Source organism: Bufo bufo, chromosome 9, assembly GCF_905171765.1.
Source record: "Bufo bufo chromosome 9, aBufBuf1.1, whole genome shotgun sequence".
NCBI classification, from domain to species: Eukaryota; Metazoa; Chordata; class Amphibia; order Anura; family Bufonidae; genus Bufo; species Bufo bufo.
In genome coordinates, this window is record NC_053397.1 from 174,680,334 (window position 1) to 174,695,752 (window position 15,419).

Here is a 15,419-nt window from a genome sequence, read left to right on the forward strand (position 1 = left end):
CCATTAACCCCATCCTGATTCCGTGATTTTCAGTTTTTTTCATTTTCATTTTGTACTCCCTGCCTTCCCAGAACCATAATGTTTTTATTTTTACGTTCACATGGACGTATGGGGCTTGATTTTTGCAGGACAAGTATTGCTTTCTAATGGTACCATCTACTATTGCATATGATGTATTGGAAAGCTGGGGAAAAAAATCTGCTGCTAAGGGCTCATGCACACGAACGTATTTTCTTTCCTTGTACGTTATGTTATTTTGCGGACCGTATGAAGAACCATTCTTTTTAATGGGTCCGCAGACAAAACAGAAGTTACTCCATGTGCATTCCGTTTCTGTATGTCCGTATTTCCCTTCTGCAAAAAAATAGAACATGTCCGATTATTGTCCGCATTACGGACAAGGATAAGACTGTTCTATTAGGGGCCAGCTGTTTAGTTCACCAAAATACGGAATGAAAAATTTTTGCGGATCTGTTTTTTGCGGACCGCAAAATACATACGGTCATGTGCATAAGCTCTAAATAAAAGGAAAATCACAGCACACACTCTCCAGTAATCCGTTCCTCATCCCATGTGAACTGCTACAATAAATCGAATGTTTGCTCTGGAGGGTGAGTGCCGTGATTTTCTTCTCATTTAGCGGTGGATTTATTTTCACTGAGCACCACCTGAAGACAGGGTGATATATCACCATAGTCTCCAGCTTTCCTGATGACACATGTCTCCTCTTCAAGTGCGAGCAGTGCCAGTGCCAGACCTATATCTGTTTGTTTGGAGAAAAAAAATCTAAATTTGGTGGAATAGGAAAAGAATGCAACTATGGGTTTTGTGTTCAGTTTTCCGTATACAGAAAAAAATGATGTTAACGTCATTCTGGAGGTCAGTATGACTGCAGTGATAATTTTCTAGAATTTTTTTTTTCTAAGTTTACTTTTTTTTTTTTAAGTATTAAATTAGAAAAAATATTCAAACTTTGCATCACCGTATTCTGACCCTCCTAACTTTCTTATATTTAAGGGCTTATTTATTATTTGGTGATCTGTATTTTATGACTTTTGGATCACTTTTTTAATATTTTTTTTGGGAAGCTAAAACAACCAAAAAATGTCGAATCAGGAAAAATACGTTTATATTTTATATATAGTTCCAGAATTTTGAGACGTGGCACTACTAATGTTTATTTTTATTTGTAAAATGGTGAAATGGGTGATTTAAGTTTATATATCTATCTATACCATATGTTTTAAAAAAAATATTTTTAAAAACTTTTACTTTCACTTCTATTTAGTCCCCCGAAGGGGCATTTGATGTGAGATCGTCTGATCGCTTATCCCATAGACTGCAATGATTTACCATTTCATATTAAGGAAGAGTCACTACCTGTTTATCAAGCCCTTCCACTGGCAAAAGGCTCCTGGCTGCCATAGCAAATGAATGGCTCCCGCAATCTCACCACGCGATCACGGACTCTGCCTCCGGGTGTCAGCTGTGTAAAACAGCAGACACCTGGCGGCTATGGTGCCTTCTCAGCTCCTGAGAGGGCTCCATATTTAAAGCCCTGATGTCTGCCATACATGTAGGGATTAAACAACCTCCTACTGGAGGAGGAAAGCAGTAAGCAAGCTTATAACCGGTACTCCCGCCAATCAGCTATTTCAGGGTACCTCAGGTGCCGGAAGTCGGCTCCATCCACTGAAGTGAATGCTAGTGCAGAACAACTGATGTACGAGGTGTCGTACAGGTATTTAATTGCAACTTTCAAGTATTGCTGATTTGTACGACAGACCGTTAGGCTTGTAGTGGTTTTCTAGGATTTGGTCCCTTTTATTGTGAGCTCTCTAGCATGTTGTACCCAATAAAAAATAAAATTATTATACTTACCTGCTGCCAGCCACTTTGGTCCTGTACCCTGGCTCCATTCATTAATCTTCAGATCCTTGGCTTGTTTACTTACGTCTGGGGTACAGACAGAGTCACGTGTGCCACTGTAGTTAATAACTGATCTCAGGGGTGACTTGTCTGAGGTGGCACGTGACCCAGCATTGACAAGGCACTTGAGGACATTTCGCCGCTGGGGCCAGTCATTGGTTGCAGCTGCACACGTGAACCCTGTTGGTAGCATTTTGGACAAAATTTTATTTTTTTCAATGTGATTATAATTTAAAAAAGCTAAAAACTAGCAAAGGTCTCCTTACTATATATGTATAGGATCCTTTAGCTATAGGTGGAGCATAAGCGACTGCTGATCATAAAATCTGAAAATGTGCGATGTGCCCATTGCCTACTGGATATTTTCCACAAATGATGACAAGTGACCATATTTTTAGAGTATAAACTCGAATTCTTTGCGATAAGACTCTGATACCTTTACCTGCTTTAGGGCATGTCCATCACATATGCAAGACATCTCTATCAGTGGCACAAATCCTGAAGCCGCAAGATGGATAGTACAGATTTGGTTTAACCCTTCACTACACAAGCAAACTGTACTTTGCTGTTGTGTGCTCCCTCAATCATCAGCAATTTTTATTGTTGTACTGTCACATGCTGTATTGTTTTGTTTGTTCACGATAGTTATGTGGTATGTGAAAAAATTATATTCATCGTTTTTCTTGCCCTATAAATGCATACCTTACACATGCAAAACAATTAGTGCTGGTAAATTTTAATGAATGTGTGTTTGCATCTTTATGTGGTTATTTTTATTTTAGAAATTTTTTGGGGTCATAAACTTTTGCATTTACACATAATCTACCACTAGAGGGAGCGGTAACAAGGAGATCCCTGAGTCTTATTTTTTTATGTATTATTATGAATAATGCTTGGTTAAAATAGAAGTTTAGCTGTGATGCCCTACTTAATGTATTCATGAAGACTTAAAAAAGGCTAATTCATTAATTTATATATGGATATCTAGATGTACAATGTCCTCTGATTGTTTGTCATGCATATGCCACATCTTTTATTCCTTAGGAATAAATCCTTAATTGACATTCCGTTTCTGTATGCTGTTTGCAGTCTGGTATTATTTGCAGTAGGATAGGTCATAAATATCAGACCAGTGCGGGTGGTCACTGATCACTTGTTTCCGGCAGCTGCCGGGAACTAAAAAAGTGGACAGAGCCGGAAGCACAAGGTACAATCCATTGTGTAGTGGCCATGCTGGGGTACAAGTGAGTAGAAGCTGAGCTGGCTGCTGGTGATGGAAATTACAGAGTGGACATAGCCTTTTATCCACTGTATAGTTTCTGGAACCAGAAGCTGCCCAGAACAGCTAATCTGGTGAGGGTGTCGGACCGACCACCGCCAACACCTCCTCCACCAATCTGATTTTGATGACCTCTCCCTGGGATAGGCCATCAGTATCTAAGTACCAGAAAACCCCCTTTAATGAAGTTAGTTTTCTTTGACTAAACAATCCAGAAGTGAATATAAGTCTCTTGTTATTGGTGGCCAACAAAGCACATGTGCGACGCATGGCCGGCTGCCAGGGATTCCTTCCCCAGTGTTAGTTTTGTCGTGATGCCAGTTGCATTGAAACAACAAGGGACAGAGTTCCCTTAAGTAGATGGTGTAGGGGAGTGGGGTACCCAGGTGTAAGAAGCCAGAGTGGTGTAAGGGTAGCCTATGATGTCCCTGTAGATGTGGCTGTGCACCTGTCACGATGCTCCTACCTGGATACCGCTGGAACCCCAGACGTGGCCGTGCGAAGCAGAGCAAGGGATAGGATGAATGGTTGATGAAGGGAGTGATGAAATGAATTGAGTTCAGACTTGTATTGAAGTTGATAACAGCTTTACTTTTCATAAACTTTCATAAGAAAACAATCTTCCAACTTTATCTTGGTTACCAGCAGGCTTTGGCATAAATTCTGACAGGCAAACACATTCGGCTCGCTACATCTTTCTCTCTTTAGCGCTGCTGTGCTAACTGGATCAAATAGAAACTTTTTGTTTCTGCTGAACTTAGCTTTCTGTAGTCTGACTCTGTCTTTATCTTTTGTCTGTATCTTTATCCAGGGAAACTTCTTCCTGGCTCTGGAGGCTCTTGGAGGGGGTACTCTAGACTCCCTTTTGCAGGACTTGTCCAGCAGGGACGAGGGCCTGCTGCCTTCCCCATAGAGGGGGTAAGCTCAACTGCACTGAACTGACTAAACTTCTCCCTCTCTAGAGAGGGCTAGAATGGATAGGAAGCTCCACTCTAGGCAAACTAGCTCTGCCAAGCTTGCTACCACCTGCTGGTGAACCAGGCACATTACATGTTAACAGTCACCAAATCAGAACTACAAATTCACATTATGCAGGACCTGTAAATAAAAATACACATGATGACATTAAATCAACCATAGAAGATAGTAGAGGGGTATAAAAGGTGGTAATGCACCTCTTGGGCACTTGCCTCCTATTGAAGTGAACGGGAGTGTGACCATCATGCTTCTAGGTTCATTGCAACTTTTCATAGTTACATAGTTTGAAAACCGACGCAGGTCCATCACATTTGAACCTTGAGTTGTTGCTGTAGCAGTAAGCCATACAAATTATTCAGCTCCTGTGGATGCGTCTGTTATACTGCTAGTAGTCGTGAGGACGTCATATAGCAAAGGTTGTCTTGTATCTGTAGCTTGGCTTTCATGAATTCTAGTCAATATGCTTTTCTAAAACTGACTATACACTTTAATACCCAGCTAGTTCTCTGTGGGCCTTTGTTTCTATTTACTGACATTATTGGAGTTCATGACTTTTCCAAAACATTGATTTAGATTCAGTATGTCAGTTGCCAGTTTTTTTTTCTTCAGCCTAAAGTGGTTTGTTTGGCCACCAGTCCAAAACCAATGCTTTTTGTGATTGAAATGATAATTCATAGGTGAAATTGAGAGACTACATGTGCCTGGTGTTCTGCTCAAGAGGACACTTGGGAGGAGTATTACAAACTGCTCACTCTCAATAATGGCTCTCAGCCAATCAGCTTCTTCTTCCATAGTGCTGATTGGCTGTATGATGCTGACAGACAGGTCTCTTCTCTTGATGCTCCTCCTTAAATGTCCTTTTCTGCTGGTTTCCAAGCACAACTATTCTTGATGCAAGAAGGGACTTGGAAGGACTATAAATAACCATGGCTTGGATTGTAACTGTCAGTTTGTAAAAAAAAAAATTGCCCAATGAATGACATTTTTTTTCTTTTAAATATGATAATCAATTAATAAGCAAACATCATCTACTTTAAAAGTGCAAAAACCTGTTTTGTAAGTGTAGCTGTAGACAGCCTTAAAGGAGATCTGTCACACGTTTTCTGCTGTTCTATCTGAGGGCAGCTTAAAGGGCATCTGTCAGAAGATTTGTACCTGTAAAACTGTCTGACTTATTGCATTATGCAGCGCTCTGATAGGGCTGCATAAAACTGGTCACAGGTTCCCTTTAAAAAATAGCCTAAAATGCAAGCTTAATGAGCAGGACTTCATTGGATTGATACAAGCAGCAATAGTTTTAAAGATGCATCCAGATCTCAGGAAACGTGAAGCGTGTACGTGAGGGAAGTCTCTAATGTATGTGACTGGCAATCTCTTGTACAAGCAATGGAAATAGTGAGCTCACTGTAATCATTCCCCTAGCAACACCCATTTAATGTAGAATTCCAGTGAGGGAGATGTAATGGATATGACTTCAGGTAATGTATTGAATGTAACTTTAGAAATGATGCTAGTGGTCAAAGGAAAATCCTCTCTTCTGCTCTGTAATGCATGTCTGACAAACAGGAATAGACTGGAGGACACAGGATGTGAGCTCACAGGAGAGGAGTTAGAAGATGAATGACAGAAATTACAGCATAGATAACGTTATAAACCAAATCTAACAATGGACACTAGATGGGAACAAAGTACATTAATTAAGTGGTTAACAGACATAACGCAATACATTAACTAGTGTTGAGAGAAGCGAGTTCCGATGCTTCATCCGAAGTTGCTTTGTTCAAAACTTCGGAATAATACTCTACGGAGATCCTTCTCCATACAGTATTAGAATGTATGGGCTCCGATGAGCCGAAGTAAGTTATTTGCGAAGTCGCGCGTGACTTCGTTGAATAACTTTGGTAGTTGATTTTTAAAGTAGAAAACCACGTTACAACGTGAAACCGATCTCAGCTTTGGTTCCGAGCCGAGTTCGGTTTCAAGTTTTAAAGTGATTTTGCACTTTAAAAATCAACTACGGGAGTTATTTAACGAATTCACGTGCGACTTTGCGAATAACTTACTTCGGCTCATCGGAGCCCATACATTCTAATACTGTACGGAGATGGATCTCCGTCCAGTATTATTCTGAAGTTTTGAACGATGCGACTACGGATGAAGCATCCGAAGCTCGCTTCGCTGAACACTAACAGTAACGATAGATTCTAATTGATAGCCCTAACTGGGGCAACACAGTGTTCACTCAGAATTATTCACATGCATTCACCATTGATGATTAAAGGCGATCTCTGGTTTGATTTATTTATTTTTTGGCCAGAGTACCCCAAACACAGTATATTTTCCCCCATATGCCTGTTTTTATTTTTCACTGCATCGTAGCAGGATGTGTACATGCAGAGAACTTCCTGTTTTCATCAGCTTCTTGCTAACCAAACCCAGCATGCTTTGCTCTGTAATGTTTCACCAGGCTTGGTCCACATAACATGGAGAGAGAGGTGTAGGGGTGTGACTACTGCAGAGGGAACAGTCTGGCAGGCAGAGCGAGCCCTGGGAAACATTATTGAAGAAAGCATGTTGGGTTTGCTTAGAAAACTCATCAGGAAGCTGATGAAAACAAGAAGTTCTGCATGTAAACATCCTGCTAGGATGCAGTGATGCTGAGGAAGGGGAAGGAAAGTGCTGACATAAAAAACAGGTATATGGGGGGGGTTATATTTTTATGTGAACAAAATACCCCAAACACTGCATATTTTTATTGAGTGTTTGGGGTATTCTGTGCAGATAAAAAAATCATTATGAAACCAGAGAACTCCTTTAAGCTGGCCTATACATATAAGTGAAACTCAAAAAATTTGAATATCGTGCAAAAGTCTATTATTTATTTATTTCAGTAATACAAATTAAAAGGAATTGCATTAATGCAGTTTAAAGGGATTCTGTCACCAGGTTTGACCCCTGTCAGCTAAACATATGCTGATGTTCAGGGCTTCTTCACGATTCCTAATGTGGGCTTATAAATGTCATCTGTGGGCTTATTTAGCTAAAAAACTGCTTTTACTAATCTGTCAGTCAAACAAATAAGGTGCCCAAGGGGATGTTAATGGGTGCAAGATGCCCGCCGCACCCACCGCCGTTCGTGCCCAGCGCCGCCTTTCTGGACTTCTGCGCCGCCTCCTAATCCTCTGTGCCGCCTCTCGCTCTCCCTCCCTCCCCCTCCTTCTGCTGTAAGATTTCGCGCTTGCGCACAGGGCTCTGCCTGATGCGCCCGTGCGGACTTCTCCATTTGGCTTCTTACAGCGAAGTGCGCATGCACCGGCACTTCGCTCAACCCCTGTATGCGCGAGATCTTACAGCAGAAGGAGGGGGAGGGAGAGCGAGAGGCTGAACAGAGGATTAGGAGGCGGCGCAGAAGTCTGGAAAGGCGGCGCTGGGCACAACGGCGGTGGGTGCGGCGGGCATCTTGCACCCATTAACATCCCCTTGGGCACCTTATTTGTTTGACTGACAGGTTAGCTAAATAAGCCCACAGATGACATTTATAAGCCCACATTAGGAATCGTGAAGACGCCCTGAACATCAGCATATGTTTAGCTGACAGGGGTGAAACCTGGTGACAGAATCTCTTTAAAATTAGAATTTTGTGAAAAGGTTCAATATTCTAGGCTCAAAGTGTCATACTCTAGTCAGCTAATTAATCCATACCCCCAGGACAAAGGGTACCTGAGATTGTGACTTTGGGGTTTTATAAACTGTAAGCCATAATCATCCAAATTATAACAAATAAAGGCTTGAAATATCTTGTTTTGCATGTATCACATATGTTAGTTTTACCTTTTAAGTTGCATTACTGAAATAAATGAACTTTGCACAATATTCTAATTTTTCGAGTTTCACCTGTATGTATTGTGGCCTCATGACTTTCCCCCACAGCTGATGTTGGGGGAGATGAGGATTGGACATGTTGGATTTCAACACATGATCGTTCTGTGCCTTTCCCTTTCACTACATATGTACACTCGGTTGAACATGCATATGTATGAGAGAATGGTGAGAGATAGCTGTTGCCCACCAGTTATCCCACATATATGGTCAGTTTAAGTATAGTATACATTTGGATTATTTTTGTAATATTCTTACAAGTTTTAAAAAATTTATGTTTCATTTGGAATCTCTATGATTGTGGTAATAAGCAGTTAGGCTGCTTTCACAAGACCGCTAGTTTATTTCTGTTCTGCTCCATTATAGGAGCAGAAGAACGAAAATAATGGAAGTACCGGATTCGGCACTTAACTGAGGCAAATGAAGCCTACAGACCCCATAGACTAAAATGGGATTCGCTAGGTTTCCGTTTAGGAGAATGTTTTTGTAGCAGAGAGAAAAGTCCTGCATGCATAGTGTATATGGGAAAGCTTGCCCTTCCAGATTTCGAACTTTATGTTTTTTAGCAGACCATCCACTTTTTTTAAGTTTAGGACCCTTGTATCAAATAAACATTTAGAAGAATAGGTGCACTACTGTGGTGGATGCAATCAACAAAATCAGACTAAACCCTCACACTGATGTTAAAATGAAACTTTAGCCAATATATCCTTATATGAAGGACATGCCGGAGCCCGCACACCACGTCAAGGTATCTCAGGTGGCACTGGACCTAACGCTAACCTACCTGTGCCATATGGGCAGTACTAGGGGCCAGTGGGCAAATTACAGACTCGTAAGGACCGACTCACAGCAAACGGCTCCCAGTTGCCTCCAGTGTGAAACCACACATGCAATGGGAGGAGGCTGTGAGTCCCACCCAGTGCTAACTTATATGATGCAGGCCTCACAGGTGCACCGAATGCTGCCTATAGATGAAAATCAGGCACATTCAAATTTGGAGTTTATACACCTCCAGACATACATATACAAATTACATAATATAACGTGGTCTCAAAAAGCAGGAAATGCTCAACCCCATATGCAGTTGTGCATTTAGAACTGGGGGAGCAAATATAAGGATATATTGGCTAAAGTCTCACTTTAACATCAGTGTGAGGGTTTAGTCAGATTTTGTTGATCCACCACAGTAGTGCACCTATTCTTCTAAATGTTTATTTGATATAGTCAATTACATCCACACATTTTGCTATCTGGTGTAGGATGTTTATGTGGCACTTGTAGTCCATTGCGGGCATCCTCCATTGTACGCATTTCTTGCTGGGGATCGCCATTAGCAACGAACCCCATGTGCAGGATTTGCTCCCCCGGTTATAAATGCACAACTGCATATGGGGTTGAGATTTCCTGCTTTTTGAGACCACGTTATATTATGTAATTTGTAAAAGGACCCTTGTATTCCCTAGGGATGTCTGAAACCAGAGAAAGTAGGGAACATTATATACAATGCATACTATGCATACTTATTACAAAGGAGCACTTTACACCTTCACATCTAATATCCTCGCATCAGTACCCTGCCCTTTGGGGCAAGGTTTATTCGAACTCAAGGACTGTGATACTGTCAGATGAGACAGCTAGTCAGAGCAGCACTCAATTTAAGTCATGAAACAGTGGATATAGGGGAGTTGCTGTAATTAGAAACAACCACCTTTTTAATTTTTATTTGGTGGGGCAAGATAAAGGTGTGGCAGGCCAGGGGACTTGCTGGAGATAGGTATGTTTACATAGTAACATAGTTTATAAGGCTGAAGACATATTTCCATCCAGTTCGGCCTGTTATCCTGCAAGTTGATCCAGAGGAAGGCAAAAAACCCTGTCAGATAGAAGACAGTTTTCCTCTCTTTAGGGGAAAAAAAATTCCTTCCCGACTCCAATCAGGCAATCAGAATAACTCCCTGGATCAACAACCCATATCTAATAACTATAACCTATAATATTATTACACTCCACGAATACATCCAGGACTCTCTTGATCTCTTTTATTGAACTCACCATCACCACCTCCTTAGGCAGAGAGTTCCATAGTCTCACTGCTCTTACCATAAAGAATCCTCTTCTATGTTTGTGTACAAACCTTCTTTCCTCCAGACGCAGAGGATGTCCCCTCGTTAGTCAGTCCTGGGGATAAATAGATGATGGGAGAGATCTCTGTACTGCCCCCTGATATATTTATACATAGTTATTAGATCTCCCTTTAGTCGTCTTTTTTTAAAAAGTAAATAACCGCAATTTTGATGATATTTCTGGGTACTATAGTCCACCTATTCCAGTTATTACTTTAGTTGCTCTCCTCTGAACCCTCTCCAGCTCTGCTATGTCTGCCTTGTTCACAGGAGCCCAGAACTGTACACAGTACTCCATGTGTGGTCTGACTAGTGATTTGTAAAGTGGTAGGACTATGTTCTCATCACGGGCATCTATGCCCCTTTTGATGCAACCCATTTTATTATTGGCCTTGGCAAAAGCTGCCTGACACTGGTTTTTACAGCTTAGTTTGCTGTTCACTAAAATTCCGAAGTCCTTTTTCATGTCAGTGTTAGGCCTCTTTCACACTACCGTATGGCTATTTCAGTGTTTTGCGATCCGTTTTTCACAGATCCGTTTTTTGTTTCCGTTGTGTTTCCATTTTGCTTCTGTTTTGTTTTTCCGTATGGCATATACAGTATACAGTAATTACATAGAACAAATTGGGCTGGGCATAACATTTTCAATGGATGGTTCCTCAAAGAACGGATACGAAAGACATATGGATGCATTTCCGTATGCATTCCGTTTTTTTTGCGGACCCATTGACTTTAATAGAGCCACGGATCGTGATTTGCGGCCAAATATAGGACATGTTCTATCTTTCCACGGAACGGAGTTACGGAAACACGGAAACGGAATGCATACGGAGTACATTAGTTGTTTTTTTTTTGCGGACCCATCGAAATGAATGGTTCCGTATATGGACCGTATACAGAACGCAAAAAACGGCCCACAAGACGGGTAAAAAAAACCGGTACTGTGAAAGAGGCCTAACCCAGTGTTTTACCATTTAGTATGTACAGGTGACTTGCATTATTCCTTCACATGTGCATAACCTTACATTTGTCAGCGTTAAACCTCACCTGCCACTTCTCTGCCCAAGCCTCCAATTTATCCAGATCCATCTGCAGCTGTATGCTGTCCAGGGCCGGCGCCACCTGTAAGGCGACCTAAGCAGCCGCCTAGGGGGCAATTTAGCAGTGGGCGCCGGCCCCGTGCGGTTTTAAAAAAAAGCGTTGCCGCAAGTTTTTTTTTTTTTTTAAGTGCGGCGGCGGGCCCTCCCCCACATCGGGCGGCTGCCGCACTGCCCAGAGAGGACTGACAAGAGGAGGGAAGCGCCTCTAATGTAGCGTGGCCGAGCTCTGTTCGGTCCACAGTACAGGAGCTTTTGTTTCCTGTACCCGGCCGGACTGACAGGAAGTGCTCACTTAGTGTGCACTTCCTTTCAGTCCGGCCGGGTACAGGAAACAAATGCTCCTGTACCGCAGACCGAACGGAGCTCGGCCACGCTACATTAGAGGTGGGGGGGATGATGAGTGACAAGGGAGTGGGGGGGGGGGAAATGATGAGATTTTCAGGGGGGGGAATGATGAGAGTGACAAGGGAGTGGGGCGGGGGAATGAGAGTGACAAGGGAGTGGGGGGAAGAATGAGAGTGACAAGGGAGTGGGGGGAAGAATGAGAGTGACAAGGGAGTGGGGGGAAGAATGAGAGTGACAAGGGAGTGGGGGGAAGAATGAGAGTGACAAGGGAGTGGGGGGAAGAATGAGAGTGACAAGGGAGTAGGGGGGGGGGGGAATGAGAGTGACAAGGGAGTGGGGGGGGAATGATGAGAGTGACAAGGGAGGGGGGTATGATGAGAGTGACAAGGGAGTGGGGGGAAGAATGAGAGTGACAAGGGAGTGGGGGAATGAGAGTGACAAGGGGGGGGAAGAGAGTGACAAGGGAGTGCCCAGAGCCAGACCAAGAGCCAGACTGCAGCCAGAGACCAGATCATCTTATTGTCCTGGTGGTAAGTAGACAATGCAATATGGCACACAGTAGGATACTTCTTTGGCGCACATAAAACGACCTCAATTCAGAAATTTTTGGTATGATAGCTGTTTATTGTGCAATATACAACGCGTTTCGGAGTTTATAATTTCTTTCTCAAGTCTAAAAAGATACAACGAAAGTGCCGAAGCCAAAAATATCCCCACATAATCAGAGGGGTATGTACAAGCATTATACAATAAAAGGTTGGAGGGGTCTATTATATAATAAAAGGTTAAAGGGGTATTACAGAGAAGAGGGAAAAAATTGCGAGTGCCAGTTTGAACTACAATAGATCAATTGTTTAGAAGGAAAGGTAATTAATAGATGTTTGTTATCACATGTTGTGTATTACACGTTTGTGGCCACTCATGGGCCTAATGATTTCTAGTAAACTCTGCTCTCATAAAATTTGCGTACTCCAGTGTGTCTTAAATGAGCGTTATTGTAATATAAGTAGATATGTATGCCATGAAGGGGTTAATTGCTAGACCGGTCTGTATAAAGTGGAGTATAGTGTGCAGATCAGAGGGAAATGGGAGGTTTACCTTGAGGGCGTCAGCAGCAAGAGTGGCCAGATGGCTGTAAGTAGAAGCAAGAGGATAAGGTATAAGTACATGAATGTATATATGTGTGGTTGTATGGCATAAACGAAGGAGAGGGCTAGTGGCTGGCGGCAGGACTGGATGGCATTCTTTGGTGGGTACAGTATAATGTTGCCGCTATTGTATGCTGGTTGGTGCTTACCTGGGAGCCTCCTCTGGTGCTTGTTGCTGTGTAGGGCGCCGCTCACCACGACAGGCAGATGGGGTGGTAGGGTGGTTTGAATGGAGCATGATGGTCTGAGGTGAATGATGTGGCAGTGGGGGAGTGGGTGTAGTGGTGGCAAGGTGAGGTAGACGGAATAGGAGGGGAGTCAGTTGGTGCTGTGGGGGAGGGGGTGCGGCGGGATGTGATGGGGGAAATAGGGGAGATGGATGGTGCAGGGTGGCGCAGTGCATGACCAGCAGGCAGTGGGTAGGGAGGTTGGGTCGATTAAGGGTGGGGGAATGGAATGGAGCATGGTGGTCTGTGGTGAATGAAGTGGCAGCGGGGGAGTGGGCTGGATTGGGGAGGGTGGGTGTAATGGCAATGCGAGGTAGACGGAATAGGAGGAGAGACGGTTGGTACTGTGGGGGGGGGGGGGGAATGAGGAAATGAAAGATATCATTACCTTCAGACGAGCTAGCCCGGCATGGCATTGATCTTAGTTTAACAGTGAATTTCCTTGTGACAGATTCTCTTTAAAGAGTCTCTGTTGATTCCTACTTGCATCCACTACAAAACATGAGATAAATTCATCATGTGGGAAGAGACTGCGTTTCTGCCCGTAGGAGACTTTCAAGGTAATGTTGCTTAGAGATGATGATTCTCTTCTAGGCTGACCACATGCAAACATGTCTTGAATGAATTTCAAGTTGACAAAGGCCTGTTAAACTGTTGTGGGAATTGCATAAGGAGGCTGAATGCAGCTTGAATTGCAGGCTGATATTGAGCTACTCAAATTGGTGTTATAGGCTGCATGTAAGGGTAAATTTACACATTGCAGATCTGCCATGGGCATTGTGCACGAAACGCCTACACCAGAGGATGGTGTAAAATGGGGGGTGTGGGGGATTTGGCATGCATTCATAGCAAAATCTGGAGAGGAAAATTTCATCAGTCGTTGTTTTTTTTTTTTTTTCTTTTTTAACATTGAAATAGAGCAATAAAATTCAGTTGTGCATTGAACAAATGGCAGAGCAGTACACACAAGTAAATGTTTTGACACTTTACATTTTACATCTTTAACACATTGGCAGTAATATTGCACTTTGATTAACAAGAAAAACACAAACTTGATAAGTGAAAACAGCAGGGGAAGACATGATGTTTGCCAAAGGGATACACAGAGGAATGAGAATAAGCTTCCATAGTTGCAGTATTTTTCACTCTAGAAGATGCACCTGACTATAAGACACACCTACGGTAGGTTTTAGCAGAGGAAAATAAGAAAAAAATTATTTCATCAGACCTCAGATCAAACTCCCAGTCTCCATCAGACCGGAACCCTCTGTGAATATAAGATTGAAAATCTCTACATGGGAAAACTAGGTGACCACCGATATGGCCTTTACCAGCTGTCACCCAACTTTCCCAGAGTTTTATCAGACCTTAGGTCAGTTCCCCAATTTTCATCAAACCTTAAATCAGACCACCAATCTTCATCAGACCTCAGATCAGACCATCAATTTTCATTATACCTCAGTTCAGACCCCCAATCTTCATTAGACCTCAGTTCAGACCCCCAATCTTCATCAGACATCAGATCCCCAATTTTCATCAGACCTCAGATCAGACCCCCAGTGTTAATCAGACTTCAGATCAGTCCTCCAATGTTAATCAGATTTCAGATCAGATGCCCAATGTTAATCAGACTCCAGTCTCACATGGCCCCATATAACCTTCATCAGACCTCAGATCAGACAAAAAAATTAAATAAAGCAACTTACCATCTTCTGCTTCGGACGGTGCCACCACTGGGGAGATCCAGTGTTCTCTTCCTGCAGTACTGCATGGTGACCCGATGCACTGGTCTCAGGTCATAGGGGCGCGCTTGCATGCACTGTCAGGACCGAGCGCGGCACTCATCAGAAGATCAGGGAGCGGTGAGTAATACTAGTGCTAGCAGCCCTACTCTTACCACTTTTTTGGGGGGACGGAGGGAAGTGTGTCTTATGGAGCAAAAAATACGGTAAGTAAGTGAGGCCAAAAGGGTTTTCCAACAGTACAATACTGATTACGTTTCCACAGGATAGGTCATCAATATCAGATCGGTGATTGTCCGACTCTCAGCACCAATGCTTCTTCCAGCCACTGCAGCCTCCGGACAGCACTGTACATTGTATAGTGGCTGTGCTTGATTTTGCAGCCCAGAACCATCCACTTAAATGGGACTAAGCTGCACATATGAAATGTAACAGATGACTGTAGTGTCACGGGCTTAGGAAGAGGCTGCAGCACTCAACAGAGTGCCAGGGCCTCTTCAAACAGCTGATCAGTGGGGGTGACGGGAGTCAGACCACCACCAATGTGATATTGATAACCCTAGGTCATTAGATTCATCACAGTGTTTTTAGGTTTTATTTAAAGTCATCTATAATATTGGTAAATTAGTAAATATGGTACATGTAGCTTATTGGGATTTCATGAGG

The 15,419-nt window shown here is 42.8% G+C and overlaps 1 protein-coding gene across 1 annotated transcript in view; it reads left to right on the forward strand.

The window, feature by feature from the left end:
* Positions 1–15,419, forward strand: part of LOC120979833 (IQ motif and SEC7 domain-containing protein 2-like) — a 347,471-nt gene that overhangs the window by 74,782 nt on the left and 257,270 nt on the right. The gene's annotated exons all lie outside the window — the stretch shown is intronic.